Source organism: Phalangium opilio, unplaced genomic scaffold, assembly GCF_054372755.1.
Source record: "Phalangium opilio isolate 3A_F unplaced genomic scaffold, DU_Popi_V2 ptg000031l_1, whole genome shotgun sequence".
Taxonomy (NCBI): domain Eukaryota; kingdom Metazoa; phylum Arthropoda; class Arachnida; order Opiliones; family Phalangiidae; genus Phalangium; species Phalangium opilio.
The window spans coordinates 8,486,250-8,509,455 of record NW_028324158.1 but is presented as its reverse complement, the minus strand read 5'-3'; the positions used below and the strand labels follow the sequence as shown (position 1 = coordinate 8,509,455).

Below are 23,206 nucleotides of genomic sequence, written 5' to 3'. Positions count from 1 at the left end.
CTGTTTTAAACACACCTGCACCGTCTCGAGCAATATTACCTGGCAAATGAAATAAATTCCTGAACTGTACTATTAGTATCAAGTCTTTTCAACCGTTTATACTGTTATTTCAAAATCGCTGGGGTAAAAGTAATATACTATGCAAATAGTAACTGCAACATTTGCACCTTTCAAAAGACGGGTAGAGCCTAAAGGGGTCGTCTAGCCTTCAAAGGGGGCTCTCTCTGACACTATGATCCTTTTAAAATGTATAAGTTAAGTAGTTTGAATCCGAAGGGACGTATATTTGGATGAACACGCTTGGATTGTTTTTTACATTTGACTGAATAGTTACTGGAATGAGACATTCGGAGAAAATACCTTATAATAGCTATATCCTCGTAGAATGTGTACTCTTCTAATGTTTATCAGGGTTCGTACAATTTTTGGAAAACCGATTTCCCTGAGATTTCCAGGCTTTCTCCCATATATTTCCCTGAGTTCTACAGGTTTTCTCCCATATATTTCCCTGAGTTTTGCAGGTTTTCTCCCATATATTTCCCTGGGTTTTCCAGGTTTTCTCCCATGCATTTCCCTGAGATTTCCAGGCTTTTTCCTATACGTGGAGTAATAACAACGGGAGTGCTCAGAAATTTCTCTCATTTCCCTGAATTTTACTAAGAAATATTAAATGTTTTTGCTTAACTATTTATTTCAATGACATATCCAGGATTTCCCTGTTTTCCAGGTTTTATGAACATTAATTTGTTTATATATTACAACATCAAAATGCTACTTCATAATAGCTAATATATTTAATGATCATGAAATTTCCACTTCTGTCGAAAAACTGTATGATTTTCTAAAACAATATTTTTCTAGGAAATTTCTCGATTCTAATATTTCAAAGTTTTTCGGGGTTTATTGCCGAACTCAAAAACGTCAGGAATATAACTAAAATATTTTGGAGATTTGAAGTGCCTTTAGGCCTACTATTTTAAATTGACCTAAAATTAAGTTTCAGACCAAATATAGTATATTTTAAAAGTCTAGTCTAAACTTTGATTTTCTAAAGTTTTTAGCCTTTTAGACCGAAAAATTCGCATTTTCCAATACTTTGAAAGAAAATTCGAAACGTCTTAAGTAACATTAAAGGTAGGCAATGAACGTCACTTAATAGTACTGGGAAAAAATAAACAAAACAAAACCTCAACAGTTAATGTGAGTTTCACCAGTCTAAAATTAAACTTTACCTTTCCCTCTTTTCAAAATAAACAAACATTCGTGTATATATTGTTTGATGACAAACGAAAAATACAAACAAAACTCAAGGTTATGGTTATCCAAAGCCAAAATAAATAAATAAATAGATAAAAATAAAAGTAAGTCAATTATATTTCTCCTTTTTATTTTTAGTAAAACTTTATAAACTTTCTCGGAAAAGAGAGTTTCGATTAAATGGTTCGGTTGCTTTTATTTGATTGGACCTTGGAGGAGGTTAAAGTTTCATTCTGGAGTAGCTAACTCTATAGCGCTAAAACTAGAGGCTGTTCCGTATGCAAGGCTGTAGAATTTACCCATAGTACCCTGGTTTTAGGTTGCGAACGTAAGCTTAAGGTGACACCTGGTTATAGCAACAAGAACTTCTATTTACACGCAAATAATCTACTAAAATATTTAATGCCAAGAGGTACCCAACCTTGAAAAACATTCTGGGATTTTCAGCAGTACGGATAGCTACAAAGATAGAACTACTACAGAAACTATAGCTTAGGATATTGGTTTCGTAACCAGACTTCAATGCATTCTGAGAGTGAGTGAACGCTAGAAGTTTCTGTGCTCTGTATCGTCTATTAGTTGAAGCAGCGGCCGTTAGGAGGCGAAAACGAATAGGGTAAAGATAAAGGCCGGTCGGGGCTAGAGCCTCTCTTTACCCTAATTTCATCACGTGCCCCATTTGGTGCCTAACCTAATTCCCCTTTTATCGAAAGCGACTTCAAAAAGAAGGGCCCATTTTTCACCAGCCCCTAACCCCTGAGTTTCCTTTCGCTTCCAACACCCCTACTAAAAAAGATAGGCCTAGATCCTACTACCCAACCGAACCATCTTTCAGAATAAGCCTATTTTCTTCTGTAGAATGTTATAGCCTACGCCAAGAAAAAGTAAGTATTAGGTGTTGCGTTTAAAAATAACTCTTTTGACAGAAAACAAAATAGAAATGTTTGTTGTTTCTAAATATGTGCAACTAGATAGCTGACCTACCCTGCGTTGCCATGACAAACCCCCCCCTCGGGTGTTTTAAGGGTTAAGGGTCAGGAAACAGGGAACACAAAACCAATTAGTATTCAAATTAATTATGTTAATGTTTTTTTTAGGAAATTTATTTTTTACATTTTTAAAATTGGATCAAACGAAGCTCATATGGGTGGGTCGGTTGTAAATTTGAAGGTTTTTTTAAGAACAATTTATATCCGCGTTTAAATTACGCTTTCATTTGAATCTTTATGGGTATTTCCCTGAGCTAGGTTTGTTCGTAAAGTTAAAAATGTTAGGGGTCTAGAATATGACGTTTTAAACAGGTTTAAGAGTCTGGGGATTCGATTCATTTGCAACCTTGACAATAACTCAGAAAAAACACTTCTAAAATCCTCAATTAGGGTTACTAATTATCAACTGCGAAGTTTGGTGAATTTGGAAATTGTGACTGTACAGAAAGAATAAACATATAAAAAAACATTTTGAAATATAAATAAAATTATAGATATTTTGCTGGTAATAAATAAAGTTAATGAACTTTAGGTTATGATTTAAATTTTGCCTTAAATAAATAACCAAAAAAATCGTACATTTATTATTTAGGGCCACTAAACCCTATTTTCTAATCAACTTATCATTAACTACTAATTAAATTTCGTCATAGTTCGGAGAAAACTTAATTAAATCTCGGAAAATATAATTAATACCCCGACAAAAAGCATTCTTACACCAATATTTTAGCAACCTAAAGAGGAAAAAAATTGCGGAATTAACAAGGTAACAGGATCATAGCCCGCGTCTGTCCCAAAAAAAGAAGCTCCTAAAAACCAAAGGTAGGGATGAACAAAATTGAATAAAAGCAGGTAAAAACGGGAACTTTTTTAGTGCTGAACTATCACAATATGAAAGTAAAGTACGTAGGTGGTTCTCGGTCGTAGGCTAAATTCGATTAGTACTCGCAGAGAGCTTTCCTAACTGCATTAAGGCAAATTTAAAAGCTCTTTCGACATATTGCCACGCCAAGTTTTTTGAGGATCATGGCTCTTCATAGTTCCTTTCAATCCACCAATGAAAATATGATTTTCAGGTACGGAGAAGGGGAGGGGTGAAAGACACTAATAGCATTTAGAGTTCCAAAAAGTTCGTTATAATGTACTCAAGAGACTGAACGAGAAAATTAAAATTACAGGTACTTTCTATTAGTAATTAGTGCAGTGCTGATGAATATAAAATTAAAACCTAAGTGTTAACTAATTCTAATAACTTATGGGAATTAAGGGTTACGTAATAAAGTAACTTTAAACCAAAAGTTCATAAGTTTGTTACCACCATAAGTTTGTCACTGGTTACAAACTGGAGCTTGTCATGAAATGAGTGAGGTAGATTCGAGGTAAAGCGACGCCTGGTGAGGCGCTGTCAAAGGCTTAGTACAGACTAAGTAGGAAGATGAAGTGCTAAATTAACCACCGAGTGAAGGACTTCAATTCTCTCTTGTGGTTCTCGAACTAGCTCGAGCTGTAAGTCTCTAGCATTACGAAGTATAGGAATTGAATTACTTAAGGAACATAACTTATGAACTTATTCTTGAACATTTTCTTTCGAAAAAATTCTATAAACACATATGAAAATGGATTCTTTTCTTCTCCTTCTGCAAATGCAGCTGAGTCGGAAGAAGCGGGAAAGCTTCATTAAAAATCAGGGTGGTGGGGTTTTTGTTCCAGGGTCTTTTTAAGGGGTTCAAATATATCGGTTTTCTCCCAAGCTCATATGGGTGGGTCGGTTGTAAATTTCAAGGTTTTTTTAAGAACAATTTATATCCGCGTTTAAATTACGCTTTCATTTGAATCTTTATGGGTATTTCCCTGAGCTAGCTCATATAATTCTCTAACCCAATTAAAAATGGCGGCTATGGAATACCAAACATTAAACATATCATATTTCTTTCAGAGATATTTGTTTAATATCTAAAATATTCATAGATGTCAAATCTTGTTGGAAGGAACTAAGTTGGTCTCTAGAGTAGCATAATCCATAGCCCTATAACACTAGAGGGTATTTTCCTATGCGTGAACGTAAAATTTACCCATAATACCCTAGTTTTTAATTGGGTATAATTATGCTTTAGGTGCCACCTGGGTATAGCAACAAGAACTACAACACGTGCCTTCATTACTAAATATTCCCACCGAAAGGTGGCTGCACTTAATGATGCCTGCAACCAGGAAAAGCATGCGGGGATTTTTAAACAACGATAATGCCCCTCAACTATGCCACTTCAGACTCAAACGTTCCTCATCCAAGGTCAAATGACGTTTTCAGAAGTCACAATCATGAGGTGTTTGTGTAATACCAATTGCACCAGTGTGCGTTGGGCCTTAAGAAAGTACACAAGCTGGTAGCAAATATCATGTACACCAATACTTGTGGAAAGTATCATTTTCATATGTTTATACCCATTGCTTATTCCATTCGCTCAATAGATCGAAGACGGTTCGAAGACAACACCATGTACCAATGACAAGAAATCGCCAAAAGCGATTTACAGGGCCTCACCTACACTACTAAATTGGTACCCAAGTGGACCCCGCCGGCATGCCATACATGTTAGGCCATAGGCTAGTATGCATTATGGCCCGGTTTTAGGGTCTAACGGACCGTGCAAAACAGTTCAATGGTAGGTTCGAGTTGTTCAGGGTCTAAAAGGGAGAGAACCCTACAAGGTTCAAGATCTATGGCCATGAACCACCAGGGAGATTTAATATTCATAACAGCCTCTTGGCCGTTCCTTGATTGCATTAGAGTCAAAGCTGGTTGGTACAAGCACTCTCTCTTCCCCGTCGAGTAAACTCGAGTCAGGTCATCGGACAAATAGAAACGAGATGGTCGAAACCCTAATAAAGGAATTGCTACTCGGGATACATTTTATGTAACATCTTTATTGGAGATATACCCTCTATGTTTGCACGAGACATTTCAACCATGGCCATGGTTTATAATGTAACTGGTACTGTATCATAAGCTGAGTTTGACTTCAGCCTAAGTTAAGAGAACCATCAAATTTCGTCTTGACTGAAGTAACCTTATAATCTGATGAACTATAAAGTCTGTACGTTGCTGTACGTTGCTGCACATCAGTAATAACCATAACGAAATATTAAATTGTTTTATTTACGCCGAAAGAAGATGACGAAAAGTACCTATAGACTTGTTTTATATTGTAATTTATAAATATCCCATCGTCAAACGACTAAGATATTGCACTTCAAAACGTTGTAAACAAAGGTAATAAGTAGTATTGTCTAAATATTTGCCCCAGGATGTGTTAGCAGTATCTTATCTGCCCGCCATTTTCACAAACGTAACCTGTTATTGCGTGATAACATCGGTTTAGATCAATCTCATAACTTTCCCATAGTTGATCCATCTAAAACGCTAAACTTGAAAAGAAAAGGAAAAACCATGGATAGTAACCGAACACCCCTAGGATCCCCACCCCAAGTTGCCACCATACCACTGGCCGACCAAATTGAGGAGAACCTTTTTCCAAAATTCAACACTCCTCTCATCTTCGCCTTTCACAATCCTAAAAACCTAACTACGTCTATATCTCAGCTCCGTGTTTGGGGAGACCCCAAGCTTTTTCCAAACGGGAGTCGAATGACGCGGAACGCTTTTAGACATTTATCTTTGGTATTATCACGGATCTAGGCCTAACACCTTAACCCCTCCCCGAGTTAAATCCAAGAATTAATTCAATTCTATCAATAATATTGAACAGTTTCAATTTCTGAACATTGCTACTCAAGCGTAGCTCACTCGATCATGCGTCAGTAAGGCATGATCGAGCGAGCTGTGGCAAAAAAGGCGCTAACTAGGTGGTGCCATCTCGACACTGCCAGACCAAATTTTCGAATTAGCCCCGCGAATTAATCTTTTATGTACTCGTTGACACGTGTAAACAGTCTAATTAAGCGAGCAAATGCGACGTCGTCGACGTGAAGGTAAGATTTGAGTCCAGTCTCAATGGGCCTTAAGTATGATGACACGTCGCCTAAAGTGTCTCGGAGTGATCATAAGTTTATAAGTGATTTTAAAAAATTTGACAAAAATGGCAGAAAAATACGACTTAATTTTCATTGAATGATTGAAAAAATTCATGTTGAAACTCGTAAAAGTGGTGAGCAAAACCGCTAGGGGCTGATATATCCCTTCCCATGAACCTTTTCCGTTTAAGTCGCGTACGAAGTTGTAACTGCCTATTGTAAAACTAAATACTATCACAAATGAAAACGCTACCAACAACTGAATCGAAATAGTCTATGATCCACCCCAACGCTACAGCATGATGGAAGACAATGCTATAGCCAAAGTAATCGAAACAATTTTAAAATGATCAAAGGTGGCATCAAAGTCGCACGTGCATTCAACGGATAATGCCTATCCCTTTTCTTTTAGAACGTAGCTAGAGTGTTAAACAATTCCACCGGGATTTGGTATTATTTCAAGAGATATCATGGTGAGGGTCTGTAGTATACATGCCTAGTTTAAGGGGTTTTGGGGTTATAGAGGCCAATATAAGGGAACGGTACCCCAGGTGGGGTCGAAAGTTGTAAATATGATACCCTTGTTCGGGTTTTTATATCCTATTTTTTTTGTGTGTGATATATAGATTTACTTTTGATGTCCAATATAGATGTTATAATGGATTTTTACTATTCCATTCTCGTACCGTTTTTAGAGAGGGTTTTTTTACAGTGGTTTTTATTTCAAGGAGCGTATGGTTATGGTTTTTTATATTTCTCCTGGTTTATTGGGTGAACTGGTCTCTTGGGTGACTATTTCAAGTATTGTAGGGGTGGTTTTTCATGATCTAATTTCAAGCGGAAAATTATTGAAATTATGACAAATTATTAACTGAATTGAGTTACTATTTTTTTTTCGAAATTGTATTCCTTCAATTTTAAACCGATTAATTTTGATAAATAGTTAAATAAAATTTAATTATTGACATAAATTGTTATTGTTTTCAAGATCAATATGGAAAAGTTCAAGCCTTATCACGTTTTGAGCACACAAACTATTTGTGAATTTGTCTATTAGTAAAATTCAATTTGTTAAAAGATTAATCATTTTCTTTATTACGAATTGTATTTCATCAATATTAAACGATTAATTTTGAAAAAGAAAATTGATCTATTGATATGAATTGTATTATTTTCAACACCAAGATGAAAAAGATACCTTGTCACGATGAACACACACTATTTGTGAAATTGACAATGGAGTATAATTCAATTTGTCAAAAGATATTCTTAATTTCGACCTTAATAATAATGTATTTATCATATACAGTAAATTAACTGATTTTTCGGATAACTAATGAAGCAAATCTCAATTTTAATCCGGTATTGAAATAATGATAAAATAGTTCTTATACCATGTTGTTTACATCGCGAATGCAACTTGTTTACATAAATATGGATAAACAGCAAGCTTGGACACCATTTTTCAAACCCATACGCAACACAATTAACACTTCAAATCGCCTTAATGTGTAGCAAGCTTTACCATCCCAGAGCCACGACACTCCAGTTAGCGAGCCATTCATTTAGAAATTACCCCAAAAAAACAAATAAATTCATTCCAACCTCCCTGATGATCCCTTTACCAAAAACGTATACAAAAACACGTGGCGTGCAACGTCGCGTGAACAACCAACCATGTTGTATTCTGCAATAGAAACCCCATCCATATACATATAATATACGCAAAATTAAACTATATCCTCTCTTACACTAACCATAATCCTGTACGTCGATATCGCGAACCTAAACTGTAACTGTTGCTTCACGGTTATAGCATGGTGTTAAATAAATCTTTAATAGGAAAAAAAACGAACGAACCCTTCACGCGTGACCCTACTAGGGTCCTAACGGGACAGGAGGGGTAAGACTAATATTTCATACAACGATATGGCACCGTTGCTAAAATTCTATTGAATTTCAACGGAGTTAGACTAAGGGCTGCTATGACTCGAGCATTCAACTTTTGCCTTACAACATTAACAAAACGCGTGAAGAATAATACAATGCAGACTGATTAGTAAATCGGCCGACGAACGAGACCCGGGACGCAGATGCGTCGTCTGAATTATTCGCCCACGATATTGTTCGGACTAGCTTTCCATAGACTGTGAAAGTAGGGCCCGGGGTCAGACTTGGGACCGATTTCTAGCTATAGCCACCATTGTGCTGTTAGGTCTAGCTAGTCTACCAGAACTTGGAGGAAATAACTAGGAGGTCATAATAACAATTTAAATGACCTTTGCTTCGTAGTTTTATCAAAACTGAATATTTTTTTAAAGAATTGTATATATCCTGATTTTTTTTTTAGCATTAAGAACGCAGTATTAAATTTTCCTGGTGATTATCGCATAAATTAACGAATTATCTACCCTTTCACTGGATAATATTTTCTAGTAAGATTAAAACTGACAATGAGCAAAAGATGAAAACATTATCATGATTAAAAGCTCGTTATTTTTCTCAAATAAAGACAGTGCAGATAAATCTGGTCTCTAATTGCTTAACAACATACCTTTCAACATTGTGAGATATTTCCTATATGTTTCTGAAAGCCATTCAAAAGTTCTGACATATTTCCTCTATGTTTCTAAAAACCACTCAAATCTTCTGAGATATTTTTCCTACATGTTTTTGAAAGACATTCAAATGTTCTGAACTATTTCCTATATGCTTCTGAAAACCATTCAAATGTTCTGAGATATTACTATATATTTCTGAAAGCCATTCAAATGTTCTGAACTATTTCCTATATGCTACTGAAAACCATTCAAATGTTCTGAACTATTTCCTATATGCTACTGAAAACCATTCAAATGTTCTGAGATAAATGTTCCTACATTTTAATAAACAATCCCAATTAAGGTGCATCACCTCCTTCAATTATTTCTCCATGTCAATCTGAGTACTACAATGTCGGACATACGAGAACAGGAGAGGAGTTCTGCTTTTCCGTCAATTCCGTGATTCTACAGAACGCGCCGAGCGTGTCTAATTTAGACTGGGCGCTTTAACGAATGGGCTGCCCCAGAGCATACCCCCATTTTACTCTACACTATACCCTTCCTAGACGCAAACCGTGGTGAGATTTAATAATAAGAGAGAGAGGGAGAGAGAGGTTAGAGAAAAGGGAACATTTAGCGCGAGATGAAGTACATAATACCACTTCTCTTCGAGAGAAGTGTACAATCCACAAAGCGATCGGGGTAATTGCAACATGATTCTTCCTACCCAACATCCCTTAACAATACATTTATTATAGCAAGGTTATTAAATCGAATCATGCCATACGCGATAAATAGTTCCCTCATCATTACTTTATTAGGGCTTAACTATTTTTTGTCCCACGTCAAGACGCAGTTTGTGGGTTGATTGCTGAGGATTTTGTAATAAACAGTTTTAGAATTCACCCTAGCACGATGCGATGCCCATCTTAATTAAGTTTGATGAGCGGGAGAGCAAACAAAAAGGGTGCATGAGCCTTTGGAGAATCATGTTACATAACTAAAGTAATCGGAGGATACAGATTGTCACCCTTCTTCTATTATCCCCTTCTGGCACGCGAGGCCTAAATGTTGGGAGTATGGCTAACCTGTCTTCCAATTTGCATGACAGAAATACTGGAGACTTCTCTCCTCATCGTTTTGTTGCGTTGCCCTTGTTAAGGTCGATGACTCGCTCATTTTCGGATACGCTTTAATCTCTATGCTGAGTTTACGTTGGTCAGTTTTGAGGCCACGCGCGTTGTCGTTGCAAATTGACGAGATTAGTCGCGCGCCTTGAATACGTTACTTCGGTAACGCGATAAATTGAAGTTGCATTGCCTGCATTTAGTCATCATCAAATTTGAAAGGACAACGGAGTTTTAATAATGACTATATATCATTCATTATCGATGCTATTTATATATATATATGGAAGTTGAAATTGCGTTTTAATTATATCGAATGGCTATTTGTTATGTCAACTATTTTTGCTAATTAATGAAATTAATTAATCGTACTTTATAGAAAATAAGGATAATAAAGAAGTTTTAGAGGTGACACTGAGAATGCTTCTCTGCCCGTTTTAAATTCTTTTGGATGGGTACTTTAGTAAGGTATGGCGCTTGGACCATGTTGGTGTCAATAAAGGGATATGATGTTAGCGGGCGATATAATAGGAATTCCATAAACCACTTCTATAATTTCAAGTGAAAATTATTAGCTACTTATTAAAATTCTTCACCAGTGTCTGTAAATCCCTTACTAACTGTAAATGCGTTAACCAAGAAAGAATTTTATCTGAATTGATAAAATGTTATTTTCTTATCCATTTCAATCCCCCTTTAATCAAAACCTCTGTTTTATTTACAATCTAAACAATAAGCATCAGTGTTCTGAGGGTAAAACACTTCTACAGGCGCTTATACAAAAAGCAAGGGGTATTTTACGCCTAAATACTTCCTTTGCCCCATGATTCCAAACTACAGACAAGACGTTTTAGACAAGAATCTTAATATTGAAAAAAATATATTTCGAATAAATATATCCTGTCTTTTGGCTACAGTAAAACCAGAAGTGGTATGATACTAGAAGTATTGAGCTAACCAAATTCTTCACTCGGCATTAGTGAAAAGACTTGATAAAACACAAACGATTGGCCCTCTAGTGGCGGTTTCAGAATTTTCCCTCCAAAACGTGAGACGCTCGCGGTGGTAGACGGCCGAACTAGATTCAAGGAGCCGCGCCGGTGTTCGGCCGCTTTAGGTTGAGGGGAAGGGGGTAGGAAATGTTTTTGGAACTCGACCAATTTTTTTCTCAGTAGTGTGAGCGCGATGGAAGCGGCATAAAATCCTCAAATTTGTTCACTAGTGCCAGGATCTATTACCAATGCTAGAGCCCTTCACTTCTAGTCTCATACCACTTCTGGTAAAACTCATCAAATATGAACATAAATAAACTGCAACTCAACCTCAAAGTAAGAAAAAAAATGTAAGAAAAATCGTGCGTTTATCTAAACATACGGCTCATTTCAATTTCACTAACCCAAAAACCTTTTTAAAAATCATAGCTATTTGATATAAATGGTAAGACAAAATATGAAATCTGTGCATGAATTACTAAAAACTTACTTCGCTCCCCTATTACTTATTGACATTTTCACAAAATACAAATGGTTCCGTACACAAGTTAATGTCAAAGCTTAAAGTTAAGTAAGACTGGGTACAAGTAATTCTTTTCACGATTAAATAACACCTAGTGTTAATCAAGCGATCAAGCAGACGCTAGACGAAGATAGTTTCTCTAACATATTTAAAGATAGAGACGATGACTAAAAGTAACTATATATTCGTTATATATTGCAATTTATAAACATACCATAAAGAAAGTATTTAGTAGGAGTACTTTAACCAGCGTTAACTAAAGTAACAAACAATATTGGCGAAATGTTTACGGTTTATTTAGCTTATATCGTCGCCATTTTCCAAGAGGGCAGCTGGTTTAAACAAGCCTTCTTCCTACAAAACCAGATTCAGCATCCAAATACAAAAGGTTTTCGAAATACAATGATCAGTCAGTGAAGAAGTGAACTTCACAAAGAGATTCTAGTTTCCCTTTGCGTTTCCTCTTTCCAATACTTAACCATTACTTCAAAAAACCCTGAATGCAAAGCCCCAAAAATAGAAGTAAAAAGAAATCGCTTAGGAGCTCAAAAATCATCTTTTCAAAAAATAGAAAAACCATCCGACGGTATCGTTGGGCTCAGAAAACACTTTTTCTTTTATATTTTATTTTTATTTTCCTTATGTCCCTTCTCCTACCCTCTCTCCCTCTCTTGTTTTGGTTAAAAGGCAACGCATGAAAGAGAGAGCAATGCAAACACTACATCCTATCTGCTCTAGTCCAGCCTTTAAGCCTTGGTTCCCCTTGCGCAAAAAAATAAAAAAAATAAAACACGAAAAATCTAGCCGAGGCTAAAAACTCTGGACATAGTATTTAACTTAAAAGCATCGTATAGTAAAACACGGTAGAATAAATATAAGTTCCTTCGAAGGGATGAACTAAGACAAATATAAGAAATTGGAACATAACGCCTTCATTTCAAAGTGTAGACTCTAGGACATCCTTGGGCAAGAAGTGATATCTAGTTTATTAGGGAGAAGGTATAAGATGCCTAAGTATTCGCGCGCCATAGTCCCAGTCCCCGTTTCAAAATACAGGGGTGACGTAAAAGAAATCCGGGCTATTTCGCCTCTCCACAGTCGGGAAATATGATTGTAATTTTCGTCATTCGCGTCACGCTGACGTGAGTTTTCAAGAACCAATGAGATGCTGGTTGTAATTTAGAGGAGGGGATCAACTCCGGACCTACGTTTGGACTGGAGATAAAGCAGAAAATGTAGCGAATTTATACCTTCTCCCTAATAAACTAGATATCGCTTCTTGCCTTGGGTTAGCCCTGTCGTTACCTGGGTATTTCCCAAAAAGAATAGCCCCTTGGGCACTTGAAACATCCGCTATCTGAATCCAAAGACGTTAGATAGAGCTTGAAATTTATCAGTCCACACCCCTCTCTCCAACAAGGTCAAACAAACGACCCCGTTTTACCAGGGACTTTTGAAAATGTCTATTTTCTCTTTCGTGATGTGTCTCTATGAGACCATATTTGTCTTTGACTGAAGTTACGATACGGCCGTTGCCATTTTTAGATTTTTTTTACATGTAGGGTACATGTAGCGTGTATTTTTTGGGGTTTCAAGCTTAGTCTAATCACAGCAGGGGCTTTAGCCTCGCTTCTCTTATCATTGACAAGCTTCCCCCGTCTTCTTTTTCAAGATTTTTTTGCATAAAATTTTATACAACTTTTTTCAGGGGTTCTGAATATCTAGCTAGCTTCAAGCTTGTTTTTGGAAACGACAGCATAGGGGAGACTGAACGACTTTCGGGCAAAATGGAACAATGAATAGACTCAAATAGACTCCTCTTGCAGATTGGGTGGGGTATGATGGAACAGACGTGGATTAAATTATCACTAGTAATAAATATGCCTCAATCAAACAATTTTAGAGATGCAATCAGAATTATAGAAACTACTCTGGTATTTACGGATAACTTACTAAACAATAGCGGTGGTTCGGTTCAGTTCATTCTGGTTTTGTGGCGTAATGAAGTTTTCACTTACGTACTAAATTCGACATTGATAATGTCGTCTGCTTTCTAATTACATCATGTGTTCTAGAGAGCAGGTTTTAATGAGAGAAGAACTGCATTGAACAATTGTAAAAACCAACCTTAGATGGATTCTAAAAACAAAATTCTCAATCTCAGGAACTATCGTGTCCAAGGCTGAATACCTGACTCCATAAAAAACCTTCAACCCTACGTTCGCCAGCTAAACAGTGCGACATCAGAATTGAAGTATATAAAAAACACGCGTTCAGCTTTACCCTACTATGTTCCATCTTACCCCAACACTCTCAGGCTACATGCACCCATCTCCTTGTCATGATATAGAAAGAGTGACGTAGGTTCGACGACTGAATGTTCAGTCCCTTAGAAAAGTCTCAAAGCGTATACACACACACATGGCTATACGATACAGCTAGAACGCCACCCACGGAATTCTTTACTTTAGTATCACCCAATATTCATTAGGCCTATTATATCGTGGTCCTTTTAGCGGCCTTACTTCAAGGGGAACCTCTAGGAAGGGGAAGCTAGTAGATGCGAGCTTGTCCCTCTAGAATGATGGATGCGAGTCGGGCGCCACCGATAAACCATTACACAAGTTCCCATTAAGCCTTGTACGTAGAAAATACCAAGGCCTACCCATGCTACAACTCTTACTCCTTCTATTAGGCTTAGTGCTAGAAGTTACTTAGCAGTATTCAGTGATCAACCAGAACCCCAAAAACCTCGCTTTCAAAAAGCGTTTAAGATACAGAGTAACGTTGGTAAAAAAGCTTTCTCCAAATACCAAGCCAATATCTTACTCTTTCTGCATCTTTAACTTTGCTAAGCCTACTTTTTAGGCCTAGGTTCTCCATCATGTTTTTATCGGAAATATTTTCGCTTTGGTGGATTAGGGACATGTTTGGGCTGTTTTAGAATTACAAATATATTCCTGTTCAATAGATAGTGTTGTATATAGTGAGATTTAACTTTGTAAATAAATATTTAACTATGCTAAATTTAGAAGCTCAACTATTTCATAACTTAAAAATTAAAAAAGGCAAGAAAATTATTAAAATTCTTGAAATGTTCAATAATTTCTGTTTGATGTTAATATATTAAAATCTCTTCGGGGCCTTAAAAGGTACGCTACTTCAAATTTGAAGTAATCTTAAATTTAATTTACATTTTTACATTTCTGACATCAATTAAAATGAAATTTTCTAATTTAAAATGTACTCTATATAAGTTTCATCGTAAATTACCATTCTCGTACTAAGTTTTTAAAAGGGCCCTTAGCCAAAGCAACTTTCCAAATTGTCCCTAAAGAGAAAACAGTATAAAAGTGCGCAAGTATACATCTTCTTACTCTTTCTTGGGCCTTTGCCTGACAGTTTTGAAGAGAGTAAAGAATATTATATGGGGCTTTCTTAGTGCCATGTGTGGGGGCAAAAGGGTATAGGTAACTTTGGGTTAGGAAAGGAGATATGACAAGGGACAGATCCTAATTAACTCGAGCAATATCGGGGTGGACGCAAAAGGCGCGTTTAATGTATTACTTTTCAAGCCCCAGTGCGTCCACGATGGACCTCGTGCAGCTCAGCTCGTTCGACGTGCACTCTTTACTTCCACAACGCACGGTAAACACAGGTACCAATAGGCAAACACACCGACCCCGAACCTGATATGTCAAAGAATCCTAGTGAAAAAGTGCAGTAACTAGGGTAGTCCATCGAAATGTCCCAGTATGAAGGTGGAACATGTGCATACCTAACTTAATAGTTCTATGTGTCATGTTTCTTAAGATGGACATTATGTTTAATATTTCAAATAGGCGTCGGAATTGAACAGCGAAACCTGAGTTTATCTCATATATATTTGAGAATTGAAAAAGTTCTTTGTTTGTTGATTATAGACGGTTTCATTTCGCTAACTTTAACTTATGAATTTGATTAACCAATTTGCATAGTTGATATCAGTAACACTAGGGGAAACTGGGAAAGGTTCATTAAAAGTGGTTTGGTTCAGTTTTAATTAAGGTTGGGACATTATGCATCTTAACAACATCCTATTATAGACTGGTAACAATGTAGCTTCAAGATTGACCTCTAATTAAGCATCGTTCATTGAAATTTTAGTATATTAATATTATCTACATATGTCAAAGTTCTGAATAACTGACTTAGTGATTGAAAATCATCGCCCAGCTCAAACTGCTTTACCAAGAAGGCTGAAATTTTTCAGAGACGTTACCCTTAAGTAGTAGGAAGGCCCTAAGAAAGATTTTAAGAATAAATGTAAAGAAACCCTCTTCGTCTAAAAATGTCGGCACGATTCAACTTATTTCACTATTATTTACTACACCCTTAAGTAGTAGGAACACCCAAAGATAGAATTCTTCAATCCGTCGCCATCTTGAAAGATGGCGGCTAGAAATGTAATGAAACCTTCATCGTCTAAAAAAAATTCAACTCATTTCACTAATATTTACTGTACTGGTTCAATATATCCAATAGACGAACCTTATTTAGTAAGGTATGTTGTCGATACAGCGTTTTGGCCCCAAAATCGGTTGAGAAGTGGGCTTTAATTTTCTTGCCCATAGCTATTTTAGTATCCCTTTTGTTATTGCACTCTTCGTGCTTCATACCGAGCCTATACCCTTCATTCCCGTTTAGTATCTTAGTTACGCGAGGCTAGCTGGGTCAATATCGTGTTTCGAGATATAACAGGCCTGGCGCCTGTATCACGTGGTATAAAACATTTTAAAGAGCACTATAACCAAAGTTAGTCTTGTATGTATGTGTATAGATAGATACCCTACCATTGTTTGCAAATTTTACGCATAGAGTGCAGAGAAAATTCCCAAATTTTCAATTTAGCTCCGAATTAATTAAAAAGAAGGTCACTCAACTGTAAGATTATTATTAGTTTAAATTGTGTTACTATATAGTCCTGTGCATTATAACGGTTGGTTGGATATTGATATACTGTTTTAAAAGGTAATTTAATATACACTCACCATTGACATTATATGGTTGACACTGGCAGTGGATACGGTTTGTTCAGAACTGCTTTTGGAATGTGCGTCCAATTTGCATAAAAGAAATCTACAGTACAAAGAAATAAAAACAGAAATTGAACATTAAATATCTATATTTTAATTTATAGGTTAGTATGACCCTAAGTTTATAAGATCTGTTCAATAAGTATGACATTTCCTATGCATCGTAATGCTAGAGACTTACAGCCCGAGTTAGTTCGAGAACGACAAGCGAGAATTGAAGTCCTACACTCGGTGGTTAATTTTGCAGGACTTCCATCTTCATATTTAGTCTGCATTTCTAAGCCTTTGACAGCGCCTCACCAGGCGTTGCATTACCTAAGTCACTTCATGACAAGGTCTCAATAACCAGTGACAAACTTATGGAACATATCTTATGAACTTATGGTACGAAATTTCTTATAGTTAAATAATGTTGAAATCGTAAATGTGCGATTTCGAGTCGAAAATGTTAGAACTGTGACATGACACCCTAAACAAGTTGTGATTGTGGTGTTTTACGAACGACCCCTTATTTAAATTAGCATTCAAATTTTGAAGGAGGCGTAATCGATAAATAACTCCAATCATAGCTTGTTTTGGCAAAATGTCACAGAACATTTTTGACTTAAAATTGATTTCCCATAAAACCCTGTGTACTTGGGTCCAAGCTACCCTTTTGGACCACTCTGAATTATAAACTTATTACTATAAACTAATTGTAATTAATTTATCCCAAAAACCTTTGAGATATTGAATAGTAGAAGAAAAGACGATAGAAAAGTAGATTGAGAGCTTTATTAATTGGGGTGACGCGACCTATTTGGGCTTCTTTAGATCCTTGATGGAAAATGACAGTGATGTTGGCCGCTTGATGAAGAGAGTACGTACACGGGTGGTTTACTTCCTTCTTCCGGAATCGCGTCCCAGGGCCCGGATTCCACCAAAACTAGAGTAGATCTTGGTGGGCCCCATCCCATCACATCCTCCATCTTTCCCTTTCTAAGAGAGCGGTTTTCTCCGACTTGTAAATGGTGTTTTGTTATTGGGATGCCTAGCATTCTCTCAAACCAATACTAAACGCCAAATGGATGGATTATCCCAATGTCTGCTTCAGACATATTAAAAGAATTCTTTCAAAGTCCATCTGATCAAGCATTAATCTCGGTTGAAGGATTCACGAGCGAAGTATATTCGAATGAGGTTTTCGTTAAAAATTCGAGTTTGATTTAAATATAATTTGTAGATTAAATTAGGTATAGATTTAATTTTAGAAGTAGGAATGGAGAACAGAGTAATCTAGGAGCGCTTCAAAGTCCCGGACCTCCTTCCACGGGACGGGGGGTATGAAACAAGAGGTGGGTCATAGCGACAGAGGTAAAAATAGAATTACGTATTTTTCGCCGACCCCTTCAGCAACGTCATCAAAACGTAGTTTAAGCAAGCCAATAAGATAATTTAAACTTTTCTTTACGTGTTGGAGGGAGGGGCTCTATACTGGGCTATGAGTCGGACTGAAGTAAATACTAACCGTTCTCCATTCCTACTTCTAAAATTAAATCTATCCCTGATTAAATACTCCATTCTTAAGAAGATTATTTCAAAAAATTAATATTTTCCTGGCTGCATGGGGATGAATATTCTAATAGGTATATGGTAATTTCTACGCTTAATTTAAAGTTGCCCTATGAGCATCTGAAATAAATAAGCCCATGATTTTATGGTTTTAAAAACTAATAAAGACTAATTATGTATTTTTAATTGTTGGTTCATTAAGTAAGTGAAGTAGATATCTATTTATTATTAAATCAAATTAGAATTTCAGAAAGCGAAAAAACACACCAGAACGAAGGTGCATGGTGACCTGGGGATAGAATATGTTCAATAATACATCGAAAACATTCAATTAAACCGACTTTAATATCTAAAACTTATATATACGTTCAACTGGCATGAGATACACAGGGTGTTTCGATAACAGTCACCCTTGTGGCAAAATGGAGATAGAAGTTGCATTTTCGACTCAAAATCGATTTCCCAAAGAACAACATCGCTCTTAATTTATGCCATGCAGACTTATCATTCAAACACGTTGTATTGTAAATGTTCGTAAGATAAAAATATTTACAATTTTAATTGCTACAGAACCGAGATACTTCGTTTTTACATTAAAATTATATTTGGCCTATATGGTGTTCATATAAAAGGGGCATATATAAAAAATATATCGTACATCCAACTCGTCCACTAATTAAACTGTACAGCTGTTCCCGCATCCGCGTCTTCTCTTAACTATACAAGAAGAACACTATGAAGAAGAGCGACGAGGCCGAGTTCTCCGAGAACGTACCACGGAGGCTCTTCTAGTTAGGCGCGATGATGAATAGGAAAAGGTTGCCATGGCAACGGAGAGAGAGAAAGAGAGAGGAGTGTTTCCCGAGTAACGTTACGTACTGTACCTTCACGTCTTTTTACATCACATCCTAAACGGAAATTACTATGACATTTTACAATAACAAGTTTTTATATTCGTTTTCTTTTTAAGCAAATTTTGCATGTTTATGACTAGACTGTCAGTTTGTAATCATTAAGATAAAGTAGATTTTTTTAAAAGAGAAAAAGTGGACTAGGATTGTTTTAGGATGCTTAGAGACAGGAGAGAGAGAGAGATAAGGGATGTTAAGAGGTTGAAGTTGTATCTCGGAACGGATAAAGGTACGCCATCTAGGCCTATAATAAAGTGTTTTAAAGAAATGTTTTTCTGTTTTATTTTTCCTAATTTAAGTTGCAATAAGGCGTAACCCATTACTAAATTGGACTCTGTTGTTATTTCAACATGTCCATTTTTGAAAATTGCTTATAAATAAGTTATGGCATAAGATATGTTCCATAAGTATGACACTACACCAATACTTCGTAATGCTAGACTTACAGCTCGAGAACAACGCGAGAATTGACTACAAACTCATTTTTGCATTCCATCTTCCTATTTAGTCTGTACTAAGCCTTTGACAGCGCCTCACCAGGCGTCGCTTTACCTTGGGTCTATGAACTACCTCACTCACTTCATGACAAGCTCCAGTTTGTAACCAGTGACGAACTTATGGAAGGAACATATCTTATGAACTTAAGGTGTTATGTATGTCCATTTAATTCCTTTCGTTTCTCGTTAAATATTTAACGGAATGGTATATTCCAGACCCTCACGTGACTCTTTTGTTCCCAATTATTATCGGCCACGATACCAAAATTAAAGTTAGGGGAATAAAAGAAAATTTAACACAGATGGTGTGGACTACGTTTTGACGTTTATAGTCGGAAGTAAGTCGGAAGTAACGACGACCTTAGGCTTGGTCAAAGTCACGGCTTGTCAAACGTCATGCAGCCTAACAAAAAAGAAGTCAAAAGTTGTAGCTCTGTCCGACGGAAGAACTATAACTCGAAGCTTTCCGCCCCACCTAGCTTCACGTTACTTTAATACGCTGTTTTATTTCTTATTCCGATGTATAGAGAAATGAGCCTGAATTAAAATTCTGTATAAGGTTTTATGGGGAGTGGTTGAAATATGTCACTCATTTAGCCAGAACTATTTTTCAATGACGTTAGTATATACTTGGGAACTTGAATGGACCTTACTGATCTCACAATGTTTAATTCGTATAGTGATATTTTGCTGTTGAAAAAATAAAAGAACATGACATTTGCTAAACTATGATGGGTTTTTAAATGATTCGATGACTTCCTTCCTTGAAATCTATTTTAAGTTTCTAAATATAAATTTACATTTAAATATAATACAAGTCAAACAAAAAAATAATTGATATGCAGTATGTTTTTGACAAATAAGGGGGTGTTCTTTGGGTGCACGATTTTGAGTCAAAAATGTAACTTCAATGATATTTTGACGTCCGGTCATACAATGTTTTCGACGTATGATTTGAGTGTTTTGTGGATGACCCTTTAATTAAATTAGAAATCATTGTCTAAATCAGTTTCTTAATTAAATTTTAGGCGTCATCCGTAAAACACTCAAATTTTAACTTGAAAACAGTGGCCCGGACGGGAAAATATATTCTTATCTATCTTCTATATCTATATAAATCAAAGTCCTGACTGACTGACAGACTGATAATCAACGCCCAGCCCAAACCGCTAGCCCTAGAACGCTGAAAATTTGCAGGAACGTTACTCATAAGTAGTAGGCGCGTACTAAGAAAGATTTTTCCAATATGCCGCCATCCTAAAATATGGCGCCCATAATGTAAAAATCTTCTCTATGCAACAAAGTCCGCGCGTTTCAACCGATTTCCCAAATATATAGTACACTGGTTTCCTTTAACCTATAGACGGGCTGAATGGTCTTTTGGGTTCGATTTGTTGCCATCTTTTAAAATGGCGGGCAGAAATTTAAAAACCCTCCTTTATGGAATAATGTCCGCATGAAAAGTAATAAAAAATGTCCCGACGGGCTGACGGGCATCGCCGAGTGCCTTCGCTCCAAGGGTGCTACAAAAATATAAGTCATCAGTAAAATCTACCCATTCTTTATATCATTTTGATGGAAGTTCTTATTCTACGCGAGCGATGCCTCGAGTAACAGCTAGTATAAGTAATAATTAAACAAATTTTAAACAAAAAAAACCTTGCGGTTATTTGGTAATCCCAGAAAATATAATGATGCATATGCCTTAATCCGCTGAAAATTATTCACTTCCTTTAGATGTAGCTAAACCATAACCACCTACTAAGGAGTATCTCATTAAATCTGGATTAAATTGTCAATTGATTTAGAACCAATTCTAATGAAGGCAGGAAGAAGCTTTAAAAACGTGTCTAAATTAAGTTTCGCTTAATTACTTGAGTTCTACTTCATTAGACGCAGTACTGCATCTTAGCGAGAAAAATATTGTAAACTCTTTACATAAACGTGGATTAGGTCAAACTTTTTAAAAGTCGGGGATGGGATGATGGGGGGATGGAAGCCATTGCTTAATGAGTTCCTTGGAAATATTGCCAGGCCCCAAATATCTCCATATCCTATCTTTTTGCTTATTAAAGATTCTGTCATTGGCTGTAGCACTCGGGGGCCTTTTTGCCCCGATCTCCTTCCCAATTTCCAGCTTCCGTTTCTTCGTTGACGATGTCAAAAGTGCGCTCTGGATTCGCTTGGAAACTTAATAACTTTGTCAAGCAGCGAAGAGAGCAACACTACATAGCCTCCTTATTTACCTGAATTCTAGAATATCGTAAGAACGCAAAGTTATGCACAGGTGATTTGTTTTTCCTGATTTCACGAATTAACCTGGCAGCCTTACAAGTAAATAGTGAAAAGATGTATTGGTAAAATTAATTGCTTTATTCTTATGCAGGTTTTCAATGATGCAATTGAATTACCCTAAAAGCATCTATTGTTCCAATTCAATTACATCCATTTAAATTTATATCAATATTATATTAAAATTATTAATTTTAAAACGAGTTGAGTAGAATTTTCTAATCTTTGGTTCTGTATTTAATGTTCGTTTAAATTAATTTTAATTCAAAGTAAAAAGCATAGTTTAAATTAATTTAAATTCAAAGTAAAAATATCGTTTAAATTAATTTATATTAGAAGTAAAAGTAACTAGAATTTAACTTGAGAAGCTTTTCAAACCAAAATAATACTAATTTTGAAGTCATTTTGGCAATATTTTCTATACTGTTTGCTTGAGAACGAATGAATAGCTATCAGCTACATTAGGTTTTGTTTTCTGTCCTTATCATTACAAGTGAGGGAACAATTTAGGGAAAACTCCGTGAGTGGCATTACGAAACTACAGCCCAATTTTATCTTTCAACGCTATCATGTTTCAAATGAGCTCCAGTAGGCTCAGCAACTTTCAATACTGCTCTAGTTTACATCACTTTTTCACATTAATGTATTCTATTGAGATCTCGAGTAAAGTGGAGTTAAATCATAATTGCACTAGAATTCCATGTTGATAGGCCTATGTACTAGGCTCAAAACCCGCAGCTTGTTTCCGCCGGCGTCTCTTTAATAAGGACGCCGCCTTATTTTGCCTCCGATGAACTCCTGACGCTAATAATTCCTAGCAACGAGGCCCACTGCATACGCCAAGGTTGCATTTGCCTTACCCACTGCACACATCCCGACATTTCACTCGAAGCTACTCCTAGTCGGGTTTTGACGTTAATTAAAGCTCATTTAAATATTCCTCGATCTCTTCCGTCTTCCTATAAATTTAAAAATAAAAGTTTAAATTCGGATTCGTTTCTCGGGCGGTATTCCCAATATGATCGTTAATGCATTCCAAGAAAATTTTATCGAAAACTTTAAGTTATGGATGTATCAACTTTAAGTGTATTGCCAAGGTCGCAAATTCCAAATTAGTGTAGCCGACTTAATTAAAGTTACAATTCAAAACGTTAGATTCAAGTCTAACTAAATACGGTCTGAACGTGCATGGTGTCAATATGTCGTAAATAACTTATAAGTGATAAATTGTTAACTCATTTAGACCTTGGAACTTCTTAGCCGCCGAATACTTTGATTTTGAAAATTTAGGGCAAATTTCGATTCAAGTACTGCAAATCTAAAGTATAGCTTACTCAATCATGCGTCAGAGTGGGCTGTGGCTAAGAAAAGGGCGAACGAGGTGGCGCCATCTCGACACTGCACGACGAAACTGAAA

At 36.3% G+C, this 23,206-nt stretch overlaps 1 long non-coding RNA gene across 1 annotated transcript in view; it reads right to left on the bottom strand.

Moving 5' to 3' along the window:
• The window catches only part of LOC149690424 (uncharacterized), a 121,150-nt gene that overhangs the window by 42,436 nt on the left and 55,508 nt on the right, over window positions 1–23,206 (bottom strand). Inside the window, exon 3 of the long non-coding RNA XR_016383735.1 lies at window positions 16,494–16,581. This is a non-coding gene — a long non-coding RNA (uncharacterized LOC149690424). The remainder of the gene's footprint in view (window positions 1–16,493; window positions 16,582–23,206) is intronic.